This window comes from Erpetoichthys calabaricus, chromosome 12 (genome assembly GCF_900747795.2).
Source record: "Erpetoichthys calabaricus chromosome 12, fErpCal1.3, whole genome shotgun sequence".
NCBI classification, from domain to species: Eukaryota; Metazoa; Chordata; class Cladistia; order Polypteriformes; family Polypteridae; genus Erpetoichthys; species Erpetoichthys calabaricus.
In genome coordinates, this window is record NC_041405.2 from 47,990,457 (window position 1) to 48,003,976 (window position 13,520).

The 13,520-nt window shown below is 39.7% G+C and overlaps 1 protein-coding gene across 3 annotated transcripts in view; it reads right to left on the bottom strand.

Moving 5' to 3' along the window:
• arhgef9a (Cdc42 guanine nucleotide exchange factor (GEF) 9a) overlaps positions 1–13,520 on the bottom strand; it is a 135,789-nt gene that overhangs the window by 82,405 nt on the left and 39,864 nt on the right. The window lies entirely within an intron of this gene.

Genomic DNA, 13,520 nt, shown 5'->3' on the forward strand with positions numbered 1-13,520 from the left:
AGGGAGTCCTTCTCTTATTATACTTAATGTTTGTAAGTAGCCCTCTTACAGCTTAACTTTATCTGGTTAGCAACACAAAACATCATCAAGCTTTCCCTGACTTTATATGTCTGTTAACAAAAAGTTTAAGATATCTAGTAATTACTGCACATATTCCCACCAAAAATACCCCTCAACTAACTGTTCCTATAATCTTCAAATACCACTCAACTGTCCATTATGAATCATGCCCATCTTGACAAACAGCCACTCATTTGGTCCTTACCTTCTTGCACTTGCCACTATGTAAACTCTAGTTAGCCAGCACTTAACATTACAGCAACTGGTTTCATGATATGCTGTGTACTGTACAAAAAGCCTGGCCGAGCAAAACTGCAAATAGAAAACCACTTTGACAGGTGAGTAGAATGTGAAAATGTTACAGGACATGCTTAAACAAGCAGAAGAGTAGAAAAGATTTACCACATAAATTAGCAAACCCGTCCATCACTGACTCCAGCAATTATTGTTTGTTACACCCAGATCGAGCTTGCTTTCCTGAGCACCACTGCCAGCACCATGCATCTTGACTATCTAATAAATCACAGTGAGAGAATGGGTTGCTGCTCAAAGAGAAAAACTTATCAGTATCCAACTTTCAGTATTTAACAATTCAAAGAGTTAGCAAAAGTATAGCACGGTCCTTTTATTGCTGTCCACCTATAGTTAATGTTAACTGAGAAATTCATTCATTCTTCTTTACTAGGTTAATAGATGGGGTTAAGTCACCGTGGGGGCAATGTCGTTGAAAACCTGAGCAATACATAGTGTTGAAGCTTCCACTTCCATTTACAAAGTAAGCAGATATTATTGTTATTTTTAATCTCGCTGACCACCCCCATCTCTTATTCTGTCTCTCTCACTAGAGATGTTGCTTAGATACTGGAAGACAAGCACGCTAATGGTAGAAGGGGAAATGTGTGCAGACACTTGGCTACGTTTTGAAGGTATTGGACAATATATGAAGAAGGCTTGTACAACACCACCAAGAACATCTGAATTCCTTTTTTGTCAGAAGGATAAAAGCAGAAGCAGCAGAATGATAGATTTAATGAAGGAAAAAAACAAATATATAGAAATAAAATAGCTGCTTCTTATACAGACATGAGAAAAGAAATTACACGTGGTCTTCAAAAACTCCAAAACTGCCTATAGGGAACCAATAGGGAGAATTTGAGCAAAAATTGAAAAGAAAACATATTATATACAAATACATTTGAAAATGAATGTGGGGCTATGGTGCTTGGGAGTATTAGCCAGTTAAGTAATTAATCACTTTTCATAGTGAGCACCACCTGGAGAAACTATATAAAATAATTGATGAATTAGGTAAAGGAATGCAAATAAGTCAAATAACAGATTGTGTTATGTTGTTCTACATGAATAAAAGTAGGTAAATCCATATCATATGCGTGAGAAGGAGTGCATTTTTCTGTCTTTACAGTCAGGTCCATAAGTATTTAGACAGTGAGACAATTTTTATAATTTTGTCACTGAACACCACCAGAATGGTTTTGAAATAAAGCAATCATTTTATGATTGAATTGTAGACTTTAAGTTTAATTTAAGGGGTTTACCAAAAATATTATATGAGCCATTTTGGGAATGACAGCCATTTTTCTACATTCCCATTTTCAGGGGCTCAAAAGAATATGGACATTTGACTGACAAGCTTTTTTCACAGCCAGGTGTGATTAGTTTCCTCATTACTTAATTATAAAATTGTGAGAGAAGGCCACGACCATTACCTGGCCGGGATGCCAGCTAGATGAAAGGACTGGGGGAGAGAGCATCCACAAGACACTACCTTCCCTGGGACACTAGAGGGTAGCCCCCCAGGTGGCTGTGTAACCACAGATATCCAGCAGGACACACTAGGAGTCGAAGGTTCATGCAGCCCTGTTGGGTTCTGTGGGGGTCATTATGGGGAGCTGCATAGACGACAGAGCCCTGCTATATTGGGTTTCCATCACACCTAGGAGTCCAGTTAACCCTGATGAGCCATCTGGAGCACTCCCAGGTGTAATATAAAAGTAGCCACCTCACTCCATTTAGGGAGTCAGAGTTGGGAGGGAGAGGGACAAAGCTGGCCTGCGAAGGAGTGGAGGTGAAACAAGGAAGAAAAAGAGAAGGAAAGAAAAAGCTTTGGAACTGCATATTGGTGCTTTATACTGTGCTGCTGGGTGAGTGAGGGAAAACTGCTTCCCCACTTGTAAATAAAACATGTGGTGTGCTGCACTTGTGTCTGTCTGTGTCAGAGTTGGGGCAGCTGGAGCACCCCATGGTGGTCCACACTATTAAGCATGTAAAAGGTCTGGAAGTGATTCCAAGTGTAGAATTTGCATTTGGAAGCTGTCACTGTGAACACTCAATATGAGGTACAAAGAGCTGTCCATGCAAGTAAAACAGTCCATCAGTAGGATGGGAAAACAAAACAGAACCTTTAGAGAGAGAGAGAACAGAAACACATAAGGAGTGGTCAAATCAATCATTTGGTACAATCTTAAAAGGGAGGAACACACTGGTGAACTCAGCAACACTAGAAGTTCTGGAAACCCACAAAAGACAATTGTGCTAGATGACTGTAGAATTCTGTCCTTGGTGAATAAAAATCCCTTTACAACATTTAGCCAAATGAAAAGCACTCATCAGGAGGTAGACCAATCATTGCCAAAGTATACCATCAAGAGAAGACTTCATGAAAGCAAAGACAGAGGGTTTACCACAAGGTGCAAACCACTGGTATAACTTACGCATAGGAAGGACAGATTAGACTTTGAAAGAAAACATTTTTAAAAGCCAGTCCAGTTCTGGACATTTTTTCTTTTAACAAAGGAAACTAAGATAAATATATACCAAATGTTGGAAAGAGAAGAGTATTGAAAAGAGAAGAAATTGCCTGTGATCCGATGAATACCTCCAACATGGTAGAGGTAGTTTTATGGCATGATCATGAATGGCTGCCAATGGAAGTGGGCGCAGCAGGATGAATTCTGAAGTTTACAGGGCTATACTGTCTGTTCAGATTCAACCAAATGCTTCAAAACTAATAGGATGACACTTCACAGTACAGTACAAAACATACTGTGACACCACACCAAGTGCTTTTCAGGGCAAAGAAGTGGAATATTCTTCAATGGCCAAGTCAACTGAACTCAACTCTTTTGTACATGCATTTCACTTGCTGAAGACAAAACTGAACGCAGAAAGTCCAACAAACAAGCAACAAATGAAGACAGCAGCAGTAAAGGCCTGGCAAAGTACCACTAGGGTGGAAACCCAGCAGTTGGAGATGGCCATGGGGTCCAGACTTCAGGCAGTCATTGGCTATAAAGGACTTCAACCAAATACTGAAAATATTCATTATATGTATGATTATATTAGTTTATCTAAATGCTTTTGAGCCCCTTAAAATAGGGGGACTATGTATAATAATGCCTATTTTATACAGCTCATACAACATTTTTGTTAAATCCCCTTGAGTTAAAGGTGAAAGTCTATAACTCAATCACATCTTGATTGTTTTTCTACAAATCCATTAAGGTGGTATACAGAGCCAAAATTATGAAAATTGTGCCACTGTCAAAATACTTCTGGACCTGACTGTACCTACATAGGTCAGCAGATCGTATGGACTCATTTCTAGAGCACTAGAAGTTAAAAATTCCCATCCCATCACTGCCACCCAGTGTGACATTGACCCAGGGCCTCCTAAGCTGCCAGGGTTAATATTATATAGACTTGAAATATTTTTTGCTGTGCCTTACCTGTAAAGCATCATAGCAAAGTAATCACTAAAGAATGGCACTATACAAGATAAAGTTGATTTGTTAAGCCATACTCTTTTATGTGAGCTTGTATGTCCTTATCTATGCTGACGAGGTCACAAACACGCTGCATGCTAGAGGAGGATAATGTACTTCTGTACTAGAACACTATTGAACATGCTTTAACTGGCATGTATCCTTAACTATCGAGGATATCCTGCATGAATGAACATTTTAATGTCTTTGTGTTACTGTCATTGAATATGCAAATGGATCACATGAGTGAATATGTTCTTTAATATGCTGATAGGCATGTGCAAGCTTCTGTGTATATAAATGCCTAAGACAACAGCATCATGTACATGCTCATAAACACAGTTTGTAACAGGAACAGCAACTGATTTTGTTCTCAGTTCCTGCTAAATTTGAGAAAACATTCCTAAAAATATAGCAATTCCAAACACATTATGGAGAGGTCTCCACTTTCTGAAATGTTTTAAAATGAGCATACCTTTTTTTTTTATAAAAATTTAGAAATTGAAAACTTTTTCCTTTTTGTTAATATTCATCTTTTGTGAATTTTTATTTAGAGGGTGTGAGAAATAAAGATTAAATGTGAGTACATACATAGGTCCAAAATGTGGTCATGGGTTTTGGAGCAGTGTGATGACCACATTTTGGACCTGTGCATGCACTCACACTTAATCTTTGTTTCTCACTCCTTCTAAATAAAATTTCACAAAAGTTATGGTTGTACATGTGGATACTGTATACCTTTGCTGAGGGCCCTATGAATATGCAGTGTTTTCAAGCTTATTTGAGGCTGCTTAAAATTAATTATGAATATGTAAGTGAAATTTTTCATAGGCATAATTTAATATCCATTTTTTATTTATTTAGGTGATGTCATTTGTATTTATTTTGGAGATGACTAAGAAATCACAAGCAAATAGTACTGTCTCTACATTTCTAAACTGTGCACATTAATAAGTCATAGTAAGGCGGTGATGGGGACTGATCTTTCAATTTGTGGATTAATGTTCAGTGTTTTTTGCCAATAGACCTTACTGGCAAGTGTCTTTGTGCTTGAGTACATAACTGTGATGTCATATGCTTTTTTGTATGCATTTGCACATGAATATGATTCTGTACAAGGCATTGCTTGCAAGCATATACAAGGAAGCATTCTTAAGGTTACATTTGTATGTATAAATGTATCTCTAAATAAGCCCAGTTAAGTAAGTATGTTTTGTTATTGTATACTTGAGTTGAACACGCTTATGTATGCAGGCATTTGCGTTGGTGGATAAGATCACTCCCACTCAGCCTGTTCTTTTTTATTTTTTGACACAGCACAAAGCAGGATCAGCAGACTCAGAGTCCCAGAGTTTCAGCAGATGCAACCAGCATCTTCCAGCAAATAAAACAACTCCTGCACAGGCAGCAATAAATAATTCAGAAGCGCTCCCGTGTGCAGAGAGATGGTGCCTCAGAGGTTAATGGAGACGTAAAGTGGGAATGCTGGATTTTTTATATGAAGGGCTAAAAATAGAAAAGTCCTAAAAGTAGTGAGCAGCCTGCAGTATTACATAAGAGTCCGTGTAGCAGCACAGCTCTCCAGCAGCAGCACGCACCGCCCCAAACCCCCCCCCCCCCCTCCACTCCATTCTTCCACATCCCCCATTTTTGCATAGCTTTCCTTACAATCCTCACAGGGCACTCCATGTGGACTCTGCGCAAAAGGAAAGATGCATGCTCCTAAAGACCGGGCCCCTAAGGGGTCCCACTACTGGGCTTCTGCACTGACCATGCACAGTCTAGCCAGTCAAGAAGAGAGGCCTCAGTGTCACAGCAGGAGCTCAAGAGGGTAATGGCGTTTAATGAGCTAGCATGGTGAGTCCCTAAGCAGTTGAGCAGAAGAAACGAAGCCCCCAAGCCGCAGACGAGCATCACTGAGGAGTATTTTTAGATTTTCTCTGCTCCTGAAGATGAGAACTAGTCGCTAACATCAGCACAGAGCCACACACTGCCTCCATTTGCACACCTCCAAAGCTCTTTTGCTGTCAGCAGCTCACTGCTCACACACATTTCAGTAGGAAAAGCTGAGGCCTGCTCAGCATAACATGATCTCCAACTGTTAACTAATAGACTACTTGACTCCCCAAGGCACCTGCATTCAGCAACCAGGGTGACGCACGTCATTTAGCTTTTCTTATATAACACAATGGGGTACTCATGTCAAAGGCTATTGTGCATATTTTCTGCTGCTGTGGCCCAAGGATATGGAATTCAGTGCATGGTTTTGTCAATTTATTCAGGTTATGACTCCCAAAAATGGAGGATGCTGCAGAATACATGCATTATTGGCAATATGTCTACACTAATTCACTACTTTAACTCATGGATTAATATCTTCAAAAAGAAAAGTCTTAAAAAATAGTAGGCAATGTCTCAATTTTTGAATTCTATTGTTTCTGTTTCAAGTATACAGTGAGCCATAGCCAATACTGAGAATTCTGAGTGCAAAGTAAGAACAGAATTACAAATACCAAAATATATGAAATTTCATCTCAGGTTAAACACACATATAAATTCTCACTCAATAATTTTAGAGTCTCCAATTCACCTAAAGCTTATGTTTTTCAATGTGGAAGGAAACTGCAGTGCATAGTGAAAACCAATACAGAAATGGTCAGATTTTTCAAACAACAGAATGACAGTAAGCTGGGTGGGAATAGAACTGTTGTGGATTACTAACATCTTGTAACTACCATGTAAACATGTTGACCACTGAGCAACAAGACTTAATTATTTCTTTCGGAGAAAGGGCCTTCACTCATTTATCTCACACGTGGAAAATGCTGCCAAACTTCTGAAAAAACTGCAATACTGAACAAAAAAAGAAGACTCACTAATCCATTTTAAATCAAGAAAAGAGGTCTCAGCAAGGTGAAAAATTGGCCACACTCATTTCATTCTGAGAATGAAAGAGACTTCTGTAAAAAGAAAACAAAAAGGGCCTTGCTCATTAATTTTATTTTTTGAAAAGTTGGCTTCACTCTTTTCATACAGGTAAAATGTCTGTAAGTAGAAATAAAAGAAAAGCCTTGCTTTTATTTTAGATTTTAACTCAAGGAGAAAGTCAATAAAGTAAAACAGGATCTATTCAAATGGGACAAGAAACCTCAATGGATATAAGCAGTTGCCTCAGTGGAAAGAAATATCATGTCTCATTGTGAGCGACTAAAATATTCTGACACTATAGTCACTTTGGTCTTTCTTTCTTTCTTTCTTTCTTTCTTTCTTTCTTTCTTTCTTTCTTTCTTTCTTTCATTTGTAAGACTGGTGGATGAATTGTCTAGTTAATGCTTAAACATTCACGTACACATGCTCTTGCAAGTAGTGCAATGACAGAAGAAAATGTTACCTGTTGAATCAATTAACATAATATAACAATCTATGCTGGAATGTCACAATTAGATGTTACCTTGTGCCTGATGTTGCTGGAGCAGACATCAGCTTCCAAAAAGTGGACAGATACATGTAAGAATGGTTGAATTCACCTGCTCCATCATATTCAATTAGTGATGGCTACACATTTTGGAACCATAATAAATATGTGAAAATTGGGAAAATAAAGGATTATAACCAAAGGCATCAGCAAAGCTGTATGAGGTTTTGTCAAATGAGTATGGGAAATTATTAGTTTGCTACATTTATCAATTTAAAAAGTTGCACAACAAAATTACCAAGCCAATTGTAGGTGTGAAAAAATTAAATTTAAAATTAGTCTTGATGTCATAAAAGACCATAAATCTGCACCAATATAAGACATTAGTAAGTGTGGAATTCTGTAAGCAATACAGTTCTATTTCCTTTAAGCCCCCATTCATAGACCATTCACAGGCTCCATCATAGACCCTGGGATTTAATTCAGAAAAATGCGAGTCAGTATGACCTGATGTTTGTTCATTTAGAGTCAACTTTCTACCAAATGATGCTGATGACTACTTATGCATGCTAAAGAAGGAAACCGATTTCTTTTCACTGCTTACATTACTAGTATCTCATCATCAAGAAAAAACTGAAAGTAAAATTTTTAAAGGCTTTTCAAGAAAATGTGGTTGGGGAGTTGTGCTGGATGACAAGAGACGAACAGGTCTCAGCCCAAGGATGCTCAGGACCAAGGACAGAGGAAAGCCACAGGTCAACCTGAATGGACCAGGAGACTAGCCTTTAAAGTGGTGGTGAAGACAATGATGAGGATAATACTTAAATTACTAGCAGGACTTGTCGGACATTTGAAATACCTGAGAACAGACCAGGTTTTAGATTACTGTTTGATTAGGAGGTGTAAGATCAATAGGAGTGTTTAAATTAAACAATTAATGAAAGGAAAGGTGTGTAGATGGAGCTTTGCTATTTTCTGTGAAGGTAGCAGTGATATCATACCATCCTCAAATAGGATTCCTTTTAATAAATAAAACAGCTGATTGCAGGTCACATAATTATTTCTGGAGCAGCTCAGAAAAATGTGACAAGTGGAATATGTGAGATTAGAGATGACGTGAAGCAGTGAGAAAAAGTCACTCAAAGGAGGGAACTGGTGGGGGATAGGACTCCTTTAAGGGTATATTACATATACTTACTAGAACTACTGTATTCAGTAATAATATTAATGACAAGATGAATACAGAAAAGAAATATGAAGTCTGTGAACCAAGCAGTTAAGATAGACTTGGAGCTGAGAAGTCATTTGGTTTGAATAATTGAGAATCTCTTCAGAATGTACAAAATGGATCAAGATGTCATTGTTACATCCTCAAGGTTATTCAGCACTTGTCAAATAAGCTCTGTACCCTAGGTTGATCAGGTCTGTCAGATGTGGTCTGTTTGGAAAGGTTATAGTTTATAAATAGTTCCAAAATGATCTATGGCTAATGCTCAACCAACATCCAGAGTGAGAAATTAAATCTCATAATCTACTGGTGAGACTTAGAAGACCCGGGAGCATAAGTCATCAATCAGTCAGTTTGATAAAGGAAAGGTCATGACCTGTAGATCTTTCATAAGGGATTCAACATTCACAGAGACAGCAAATACTTACTCTGTGTTCAGAAATGTAATGACCTTCTGGTTTGCCTCAAAACATGCGGCGTGGGTTTGGGGGAATTAGTAGATTTAGATTTTGTGTGGTTTGTGAGATGTAACCATCTTTTGCTGCTATTTGGTGTTTATGACTCAATAAATAATCTACTGCATGATATTCAATAACTGAGTTACCTTACATGATAGCTACAATCTTTCTCTACAACAGTGACAGGAAAAGGGAGTATGGGGGGGGGTGGGGGGAATCTACGTCAGCAATCTACATATCAAAGAGTGAGAGACGACAGCACAGGGCAAGATGCGGGGGTCCCTGGTGGCTCTTAGTGACGTTGCACAGAGATTCAAGTGTTTCTCTCGGCTGCTATAGTAAAACACCCAACAGAGTAGACTATATTATTTCTAAAGTGAAGAGACAAGCCTTGATAAATTTAAAACTAGGAGCATTTGTGCCAAGGACACACTAGTTAGCAGTTAATGACAATGATTGTACAGATTTGACCGGCTTCCTGAATTTTGTCCCTAGCACCCTTCATTCTGTGCACTCTTTCACCTGCTTGTTTCCTGATGCAAAATGCACAAATGTGTATGTCAAATACAAAAATGAAGGAACCTAACAGAAAGGACAATTAACTAAATATAACTAAATGTACAGAAATTGCTTGTGCTAACCTCACAACAACTCCTAACAGTCTCTTAGTGATTTTCCCATTTCTGGTTAGCCACTCTCTTCACTGGCTATAGCTTCTTGCTGCCAATGTGACTCCTGTCTTCCTTTGTCTATGTCTCTTTCTCTCTTAGTTATAGTCTTACCTAGGCAAATATGTCACACATCTAGGCCCTTCCTGGTAGGTAAACATTCTATGTATTTCATCTTAATGGTTGATTGTCAAGAACAGCTACATGATGAGTGCTTAAACACTGGAAAGGAGAAGGAAAAGCAGCCTTTTGCGAAACACCATTCATAAAGACAGCAGCCACTGCTATAATCATGATTTGAACTTTAGTTTGTCCTAGTCTGAACATATTTCTATGTTTGTGTCTTGCAAAGAGCTGATGGCCTGTCCACATTAGATTCTTGTCTTCTATTTACTGTTGATGGATTTCACTCTAAATCATCATGACTCTAACCAAAACAAGCAGACCCTAAATTTCTATGCTCTTGGGTTCTTTCTATGAACTTGGATTCATATAATACCAGCACAGCTTACCAGCAGAGACTCTGTCTCCCAAAAAATCTTGAGTTGAAATTAAGGTTGTTGCAAATATTGTTGTTGCAAATATTGATGTTAACTTACATATTATCAATGTCAAAACAGAACAGAAAATAGCAATAACATAGAAATGATAATACTAATATACAATAACATATGTTTTAATATTAATATTCTTAGGCTTGGAAAAAATGGAGAAGGGGAAAGCAAAAATTCCAGAGTGATGAAAATTTAAAGAAAATAAAACTCTGAAACCTGATGTTTTGGAACAAAGTTACAGTCAAAGATTTGAGCACTTAAAAGACAAGGAAAACTCTCCTATACCTAGGCAGTCTCGATGCATGCTCAATAATCCAGGTAAGGAAATCCTAGAAATTTTATTCTGTTCATCTGGACAAAGTTTTTAAGTGGGAGAAATATTTTGAGACTTATCCAAGTCTCTTCCTCAGTCTCAATTGACTGCAGGTTTCCCCAACCTTATAAACAGTACCTTTGCTTAATCACAGAGACTAGCACCATTGACAAAGGGCCAGTTGATCAGTGATATGCAAAGTGTCCACTGATTAGTAGACGTGTGAACCATTCATAGAGGGTTGAGGAATGGCTGCAATCACAGCATTGTAACTGGCCCTTTGTCAATGGTGCTAGTCTCTGTGATTAAGCAAAGGTACTGTTTATAAGGTTGGGGAAACCTGCAGTCAATTGAGACTGAGGAAGAGACTTGGATAAGTCTCGAAATATTTCTCCCACTTAAAAACTTTGTCCAGATGAACAGAATCAAATTTCTAGGATTTCCTTACCTGGATTATTGAGCATGCATCGAGACATCGAGAGCCACTTTGGCAAGGACGGCCTAAAGCTTGTACGTGAGTATGAGCAAACAGCACGCAAGATGGCAGACTACAGGAACCATCTGAGATTCAGCCTCACATGTAGACAGAGCGGGATCACTCCTAAAAGTCTACAGATGAAATCGTCAGTAAAAGGCCTGCGAGCTAACAAAATCCTCCAGAAGGCACAGAGTCAGCTGCTAAATGAACGGGTGAGACAAACTAACTTCACTATTGATGTTTTAAAATCCAAAGAGGAGCAGATCCACCAAAGACTTTCTTCACTTCTAGATGAGAAAACACTTCAACAGGTGCTTGAGTTCACCGAGAAGTCTCGTCTAGCACAGCATGAAAAGTCTAAAACCAGGCAAAAGAGGAAGTTTGATCTACTTGCTGTGCGCCACAAACACCAGCACACTATGGGGAGTGTCCTCCACAACCAGCAGAGAGAAGGATGCCAGACAGAAACTAAAGATGTGGACAAATGGGTGAAGAACTTGTCTGACAAACAACTCACCCAAGCAGAGAAAAATGTCCTTTCTAAAGGGTTAAATTTTGCGGTCACACCGAAACAAATCCCGCTAATGGAACTGATTACAGCCACAGAATCTGCTATCAGAAACAACAACATTGCTGATTTGGAAGCAGAACAACTGCGGATAAAAGTTTCGGCATGTCTCAGCAATGCAAAACCCCCTGGATCCAATATCAGCATTGAGGAGAGGAAGGCCCTCACGGCACTCAGCAAGGACAACAACATCATCATCCTTCCAGCGGACAAGGGGAGATGCACAGTTGTGCTAAACCAGACAGACTACCATGAGAAAATTTTGTCTCTGCTCAGTGACAAAAATACTTATGAGCCCTTAAAGCGAGATCCAGGTAGTGGTTACAAGAAAAAGGTGATAGATTGTCTTAAGCAGTTAGTTCAGGACAATGCTATTGACCGGACCACATACCACAGATTATACCCAGGGGAATCTACACCAAGTCTGTATGGTTTACCAAAAATACACAAACAGGGTGCTCCTTTAAGACCCATTGTCTGCATGATCAATTCAGTCACGTATAACATCTCCAAGTTCCTGGCCGCTGTTCTTAACCCGGTGGTAGGCAGCTCAAAACACCACATTCAGAACACATTGGATTTCGTGGAGAAAGTGAGAGAGGTCATTATGGAGGCAGAAGAAACCTTGGTCTCATTTGATGTTACATCTCTATTCACTTGTGTCCCACTGACTGAAGCAGTGGAGGTAGTACGTAAGAGATTACAGAATGACCCCACTCTCAGTAAAAGAACCTCTCTCAACGCAGACCAAGTGTGCCTGCTTTTGGAACTGTGTCTTCAATCAACATATTTCATATACAAAAGCCAGTACTACAGGCAGAAGCACGGGTGTGCCATGGGTTCCCCTGTTTCACCTGTAGTAGCCAATCTATATATGGAAGAAGTGGAAAAGAGGGCTCTATCATCCTATCCTGGAACACCACCGAGCCATTGGTTCAGATATGTGGATGACACCTGGGTGAAAATCAGATCTCAGGAGGTACCACAGTTCACAGACCACATCAACGGGGTGGACAAACACATCAAGTTCACCAGAGAGGATATGGAAAATAACAAGCTAGCCTTCTTAGACTGTGAAATTTCCATCGTCAACGGGGGACATTTGAAAGTGGATGTGTACCGTAAACCCACACATACGGACCAGTATCTAAGGTTTGACTCTCACCATCCACTAGAGCACAAACTAGGTGTCATTAGGACTCTACAACACAGAGCTAACACCATTCCCACAGACTCAGAGGCCAGGGAAGCAGAAGAACACCACGTCAAAAAGGCCCTGAGTAAATGTGGATATCCCAGCTGGTCCTTTGTCAAAGCAGGGAGGACACCTAAAGAACGCTCCAAGCAATTCATGAGAGAGGAAGGACATCCACTGCTTAAGCGAAAACCCTTAGTGATCCCGTATGTGTCAGGAGTATCGGAACAGCTGAGGCGCATTTTCTCGAAACATCGGGTCTCAGTGGCTTTCAAACCCCAAAACACGCTACGCCAAAGATTGGTCCATCCCAAGGATCGGGTCCCACGGCACAAACAGAGTAACATAGTTTACGCAGTTAAATGCCAGGAGGAGTGCCGTGAATTGTACATCGGGGAAACCAAGCAGCCACTGGCTAAGCGCATGTCACAACACAGAAGAGCTTCCTCGTCAGGCCAGGACTCCGCAGTCTATTTACATCTACAGGATAGTGGTCACTCCTTTAAAGATGAAGAGGTGCACATCCTGGACAGGGAGGAGCGCTGGTTTGAGAGAGGAATCAAGGAGGCCATTTACGTGAAAAAGGAACGACCATCTCTGAACAGAGGAGGGGGCCTAAGGGTACATCTGTCGCCATCTTACAATGCTGTGATTGCAGCCATTCCTCAACCCTCTATGAATGATTCACACGTCTACTAATCAGTGGACAATTTGCATATCACTGATCAACTGGCCCTTTGTCAATGGTGCTAGTCTCTGTGATTAAGCAAAGGTACTGTTTATAAGGTTGGGGAAACCTGC